We start from the raw sequence: 7750 nt of genomic DNA, 5'->3' as shown, positions 1-7750 counted from the left end.
TAATATAAGATCATGCAATAAAGATAGGTTTGCTTTCGCTGAGTGTTAGTTTTTATTTCTACCGCTAGAGACAGATATACATAGAAGGCCTCTAATCAAGGCGCGTTCCGGCAGAAGTGAATATTAAGTTAAGCATATTAAGTATGAGACTGAGTTTGCCAATAAATGGAATATGGTTTATATTTTTATATTCTTGGTACTTAAAGTGTTATTCTCCCTTCTCTCTTTATAAAATATTCCACTCAAAAACATCACTTATAAAATTCAAATGAAAAATTAGATTTCTAAGGCTTTCTTTCAAAGTTAATTTTGTGTCATTAACGTATTTTTCTGAAGAAATATCAATTGAAATATAATGCATCACTTACAGAGATAGTTTTTCACCTTATCAACTCTTTGCAGACTTGTTATAATGTTGATTTAGACATACACCTCTAAAAATTCTACCATTGTATAGTCGTTTAATGTGTCTCATCAACACCGTGCAACCCTGTGCTTTGTCACGATAGCATTAATATTGCTTGCATAGTCTAAAGGCCTGTTTACACGGTGCATTAACACGTACGGATTTATGTATAAATGTATGAACGCGAAAATGAACGCCAAAATGCACCGTCTAACCACCCAACTTGTGCGAATGCATGCACAGAAAATAGGACCTGTTCTAATTCGGTTCATGCATTCGTACATGTTCCGATCCGGTCCAAAAAAATCATTCACGCATACGTAAATTAACTCGTACGTGTTAATGTATCGTGTAAACAGGCCTTTAAATGAAAAGTCTCCTCCTTCTTCCATGCTACTGCCGTTTAATTTCGGAACGGGCGTTGATTATAGGCCTGCTATGTATGCGCGCCTCTAGCGACCAAAATGTAAATTAAAACTCCGGTGAAGAAAACAAATGTTTGCTTGCATGATCTTATATAATCGTTGTTACAGAGAACTGCAAGGTCAACCTTGTTATTCATTTTGCTGTGGTGTATTTTTCCGTTGAGATGCTTAAGAGTTATTTCAATTTAAAAATTTAAACTTGTCTTTCACCGTGAGCATTCTACATATAGGTTATATCATAGAATTGTATGCAGTTCCCGTGACGAATCTGAAGATCTCATTCTGTTGTGTGTTGATAATTTCATCAACGATTTAACATATTTTGAAGATTGAATGAGTGATTGAAGTTGAAACATGAATCGTACCGCCGGGATTCTCACCACTTCATCAGAAAGGAATTCTGAGAATACCTTGTGCAGACTATGCATGAAGAATAATGATTATTTTTACAACATATTCACTTCCAACGTAGCTTGCAGAATGACTGTGAAGGATGCTATAAATGGTTTACTCGGGTTAGAAGTAAGTGGTTCGATGCCTGCAACTTATCTATTTCGCATTTTTCATGTTGCTTTCATTATTCCTTGTGACGAGCATCATTTCGCACTTCTTCAATGTATAACGTGTTGATTGCTATCTTAGGTTGCTGTGGGAGATGGCCTGCCCACCACGATGTGTCAACTATGTTTGAGAAAGCTCACGGAATTAAGTGTTTTCAAAATGACTTCTTTAGAATCGGACGCAAAGCTGAGAAAATTTTCTGGCTTTAATTGCTTTAGGGTGAGTACTTTCGTTTATTCTCTTTTGAAGACTGGTGCATGGTATGTTTCGGAAAATGTTAAGTGAGAGTCTTTGTTTTGTGTCGACAGCAGTGAGAAATCCAGGTGAATCATAATATGTGGATTTAAATTCTTATGGCACTTGTTTGATTGGATTAACTCAAAATTGTGATTGATTATTCACTTGATGCCACAACTTGAGAAATAGAATGTCGTATGACTTCTTGAAGGTGGCAGAGCCAACCTTATTTTAAAAAGTGCTTTGATTGGAGATTAAAAATAAATAGATCATTATTTTTGTTAATTGATAGTACTGGAGTACTTTCAAGGCCGTCGTACATGGTTGACGGAGTAGTGAAACTAGCCCAGTTTCCCGCAAGCTTTGTTTCTCAATCTCCATGCAAAGTGATTTATACCTTGCAGTTGGTGTTTTTGGTGGTGATAAGTAAAGAAGTTTTTCTGTCTGAGTCAGCCGTGTGTTTGTAAAATAATTATGGCTATCAAAGTGGGGCATTCAAAGTCGTCAACTCATAAAAGGCAATGCACCCACAACGCAATGAAACAATCCCTTTTAATAAATGTGCTCATTTGGGTAACCGAAGCATGTTAAAACGAACGAAAAAATCTCCTACTGGTTCCTGCTAACCGTAATTGTGAACTTAAATTGAGCTGAAAGTTAGTGTCCAATCATAGGCTCAAATACACACACACAAAATGTGCATTCTTGAGGTTTTATTTATTTATAATAAAACATACCTGCAGACAGTTCAAAAACTTCTCTCAATTTTCACGGCTTGTTATACGAGAGGCGCAATGTATATATAAGTGGCCCAGTATTTACAATTAAGTTTCAGCTATGAACTTGATGGTTGCCAAAAATGTCATTACTAACGTTTTAAACTATATAAATAAAATTAAACACAATGAGAAAATGGACGTGATGTATCTTTTAAGTATCAATTTGTTTAGTTTGTTGGACAGTTATTTTTATACAGGATAATGTTTACATTTTTATTTTAGCAAAAATGTATATTGATATGAGTACATTACATTTGCGAAAACAACCTATGTCACTTCATCTATTACAAATAATTTCGTTTTTGAGTAAAACTAAAGTTTCTATGAATAATATATCAGTTAAAATTTCATTCTGCATTTGAAATTTTGGTGTTTTAAAATCCCTAGGTTTTTTTCTTTGAGTACCAACTAAGATTATCACTGAATCTGATATTCTGAATTTTTTGGGGTTGTTGAGGAAAAATTTTTTGTGTTAAATTTACACTAGGTATTTTGATAATTATGATAAATTTTGAGGTCTGTTTTTTTTTAACTTCAATATTTTTTCAGATAAGTAATTTTGTTAGAAATTTACCTTTTCAGAAAAGTTTTTTATTAGTGATTCTCTGTACAGGGAATGGATTGGTGTTCCACTTTGTAAGTAAATTTTGTTTAATGAATTAGTTGTTTTAGAATTTTTTCCTGATAAACTTTCAACTCTAAATGTACAGGTTTCTTAGGGGAAGAACTTTTTCACCTGAATCTAGAGCTGAAAAAGCATGTTAGCTGTATTTACTTTTTACTTTACTAAGTGATGAGATTTAAAAATATAAAATCTCGTAAATTAGTAAGGTTCCGTCCACCAGATTATTGACGTTGACTTGTCAGAATTTCCTAGATTCTCATTTGTCTTCTTTGCTATGCCGTACACTATTCAGTGCATTGGCTGTTCAGGCATTGCTCTCTTGCCCGTTGAAATTGGTCCCATATATCTCTAATTGCTGTCTCTTCTGTGATGTTTTGAGTCCCAGAAAAATATTTTCTCCTCTTTACCACTTTTCTTAAGTCTCCCATCCAATAACAGGCTGATGATTTCATACCCTTCTACCTAAGATAGTGGCCAAAATATGAGATGTATCTCTTCTCTCCCTGAGTTGGTATTTGAGTACAGGAGTTCAATTCCAGTAGAAATGAATCAAAAACATATTCCACATCAAAGATTCACATTATAAGACACTTCTGTTGAAAATAATTATTTTCTATCTGTCATTGCCCAAAGTATGTTGTCTATGCGAACTAATTATTCCAAGTTTTTTTTTCAATTTGGTTTCAGCAGCTATTTAGCTTTTGAGTTATGGATTAAGAGACACATCTCAATTTTTACACAATAGCTTAGATATCACGTTGAAAATCCCATTTCATTATTATGAGTATGCTTCATTTGTTGGCTTTCGAGTGGATGGATTCTTAATCACTGTTACTCTCTTCATAGAGTATCCAAGGAGAGGAGGCAGCTGATGACAAGTTGGGGACTCCTGCTGAGACAAATGGCTGCATTAGAGATGTGATTGAAGGCACCTCACATCTCACTTGCTCAGCCCAAAGGACTGAAATATACATTCCTGTGCTAGACTCCCAACAACTCGGATCTAATATGTTGGTAAGTTTTATTCTCATCCACAGTGATACCTGAGTTTAATAACCCTAAGTAGTTGACATTTACTCGGTTGTTTGACGTAAGTGGCTTTGTGCAGTGTAAATGGATGCATTTCTACAGAAAGTCACGTTTGCTTGTGGGAATAGGGAGACCAGGGGCGGAATTCTGTACATGGATACCGACGATCATCGGTGTTGGTAGCTATCGACGATGTTCGGTTGCACGGATAGAAATGCGATTCTCAAAACGATGCTACCGACAATCGTCGGTGCAACCGACAAATTCATGACGTAGTGCTTTTGTCAGTACGAAAGTGGCACCCGCAGGTGAGGCTAGGTGCCTCGACCAATCATATTTCTTCTTTCTTTGCATTAAACAAATGAGGCTCCGAAAACGCCATCTGTTATTCGGTAGCCCGCGAAGAAGTTAAAAAGAGTTGATCACTGCTTTGTGAGATATTTACGATTTTTAATTACTCTGCAAACACAATTTCTTACTCCCGTTGGTGCGATGTGGCTTGTATTCGGAGATTTTTCTGTATTTACCATCGGATTTTTTCTAGCCCAAGTAAAAAAGCATTTATATTCAAGGATTCAACGGTCGTTGATAGAAGAATATCGGCAACATTTGGTGCTCAATGTATCGGAATTTTCAAGTATAATTGTCTTGAAGAGGACTTTGTCTGCTACATAATTGTTCACCCACACTTAATATAATTGTATTCTTGGGATTAGCAGTGACAAAATTATTTTTATTAATATTGTAACAATGTAACCTTCATCTTCAGCCACGGCTTGTTTACATCGTTTGCCTCATTGTTCGTCGTAAGTCCGATACTTCCACAAGGGTAATTATTTAATTAGAAAACATTTTTGTCGCTTTAAATCACATTTTGGGCTATTTAAAATACATTCGTTGAGAAAAACACCGAGATTGCGCGGATGTCACGGAAGGTATCATTGCGTCAAGTGTTGTGATTGTGAACTTGAGTGACATACTTCACACTATCTATTTGGAAGTGTTAACGTTTGCATTTGATACCATTTGTGTGTTATTTCAAACAACTTTGCGTTGATATGACTTGGACTAAATATACTGGATCAGTGTTAATTTTTGCTTGAAGGTATGAAGGTTTCCTCGTGTTTAAATGAAATGTTTGTAGTTTTATGATGAATAATTCATTAAATGATTCCTAGTTTCGTGCAATCATTCTTTTTATTTGCCCCTTTCTTTCGATGGAATACACGGTATGTACCTATTCTGTGCTCATACAATAATGATAAAAACCTATATTAAAGTCCCAGACGGTGTTTGGTTAGTATGGTGAAGTAAATTCAGTAATTGGAACGGAAATTTTGTGCACCGGTAACGACGTCAAAGAGTGAGAGGATTTAAGTGATGTCATTTGCATTCTTCTATAATATGGTAGCAATATGCTTTTTCTATTTCGTTGTTGCTGTCTGATGCTCTCAAGGGTACTTACGAAGGTAGGAGAGTTATTTTCACTATAAACCTCATTCTCAGATGCTCACATAGGGTATTGAAGTTAATATGAAAGTGAACGAAATGTCCACGGATATACATATTTCATTGAAAGTGCATCAATACCGTATAGTAGCCCATTCAATTTTATTGAAAATGTAAATTAATTTCAGGTCCAAAACTTACGAATCAACAATAGATACCTATCGTGTCTTGGTGTGAGTAATTTAAAAGCAAAGCAATACGTTACATACTTAAAATGATGGAATATGTATAATGTAAAATACCTTACGCTATTGGAACGCATAATATGTAATAACGTGTAACATTGGCAAAGTCAACTACTGCTCCCACTACATAAATTTTACGTTTCAAGTGTTTAATCAATCATTTTTATTATAAATATCATACAATTAGAGCACTTCCACGGATCTAGTGTCGTAGATTATGATTTTAAATTGTCAGCTTAGGCCGAAAAGTGTAAACAAAAGTCCGCCATATTGCTTAAAAAGTGTCGGTAGGTCCTACCGAGCATTTTGAAATCGTCGGTATGTACCGACGGTTTTACCGACAACTGTCGGTGGGATTAGGACAATCGTCAGTAAAACGTGTCACCTGAATCGCTCGTACCGAGACTTATCGGTAGGACCGGCTTACCGACACCGACAATCGTCGGAACGGTGTACAGAATTCTGCCCCAGATGCTATGAGGTGAAAAATGCAGGGCAGCTCCCTATTAAATAAGCAATAAGAGTAAAAGTAGGCCAATTGAAAAATAATGACAATTTTATAGTTTGTAACAATAAAATAAATTTGCAGTATGATTTTATATATTTTTCTGTGTATCTATTTTTCTTGAGTAATTTATGTATTTGTATAAGCTAGCTAGCTATTAGCTCATTCATTGCGGATGCGATTTTCAAGAAGGTCGACAGAATCGGTCGATAAAATAAGAAAGACGAAGAGGGAGTTTTCCACAACATACCTTCAGTTCACACAAGGCTATTTACAAAAGGCGCGCACGGTCCGAAAAAGGGTTCCTTGCTGGAGATCGTACGCACGATCAAAAAACTTGGGAATGGATATTAGTTACTTATGGAGGCGGAGAATGGTCTTGTTGCCCGACTGGCAGAGCACTTGTATTGACCAGCTCCATATATTGACTTGGACGGGACTATGTCAATTGACATATTCCACACTGAATGTTTTAAAAATGAGATAAGAAGAAAGTCAGCAACTTGAAAAATAATGGCAATTTCACGATTTAGAACAATATAAATTAATTAGACCTATGATTTTGTAATATTTTTGGACTTATTTTTCTCAAGCAATGTTTGCATTTTTACAGCTAGCTAGGTAGCTGGTAACAGACTAACTGTACACAAAATCATGATTTTTAATGAGGAGGAAAATGTTCCATTCATAAAAAATCTAACCCCATACCAGACGAATATCCCAACTGTACAAAATGGCAGGAGTTCAATGAATAAAAATGCCTGTTGGCTCCGCCCGGCATCTGGTGAGAAAGGGTTAAAATAAAAGTATGCATGGAGGAAAAGCAGGACACTAGAAACGTAATTGCAAATTCATAATTTAGAACTAAAGAAATTAATTAGCACTGTGGTTTTGTTTTTTGATTGTGGATCTAACTTTTTCAAGCAAGTTTCAGCATTTTTGACAGTGCTTAGTTTTTAATTTTTGCTGAGGCCATGTTCAAATCCACCATGAATGCTCTCTTGTGCTCTAACCACCACTTTTTGATGGTCACATTTGGGAAGTGACGTCAGATGGTGCGATTCCAGTCAACTCCGGTCCTCCTCTGAAGAGCGCATAGTCGAAGAGCAAGAGGAAAGGTGAGGATTCACCTTTACTTGTTCAACACAGGTAGAAATTTCTGTTCATTATGTGAATACCGATAAGATATGATTTGAGGCAGTGAATTGGTTATTTAAATTGTTCATGATGAATCGAGTGAATATCAAATCCAAATTAATCTAGAATAAATGTGAATCTCAGTGTGTGCAGCAACCAAAAAAGCAACAGGAAAATTGGGATTTATGCAAGAATTTTAAGTGTCTAGAATTATGCATTAAATATCATGAAAATTTTATCCAGCCTGAAATTTAAAATTCATTTCAGGCGTAATTTTTCAAGTTCAATGGCCATTTTCTGGTGTAAAATGTGTTTGTCGTAATCATAAATGCAGTAGCTGAGTGGAATTTTT

The sequence above is a fragment of the Ischnura elegans genome (genome assembly GCF_921293095.1).
Source record: "Ischnura elegans chromosome 13 unlocalized genomic scaffold, ioIscEleg1.1 SUPER_13_unloc_1, whole genome shotgun sequence".
Classification (NCBI taxonomy): domain Eukaryota; kingdom Metazoa; phylum Arthropoda; class Insecta; order Odonata; family Coenagrionidae; genus Ischnura; species Ischnura elegans.
The sequence above is the reverse complement of the archived record's forward strand: the minus strand, read 5'-3'. Positions refer to the sequence as shown.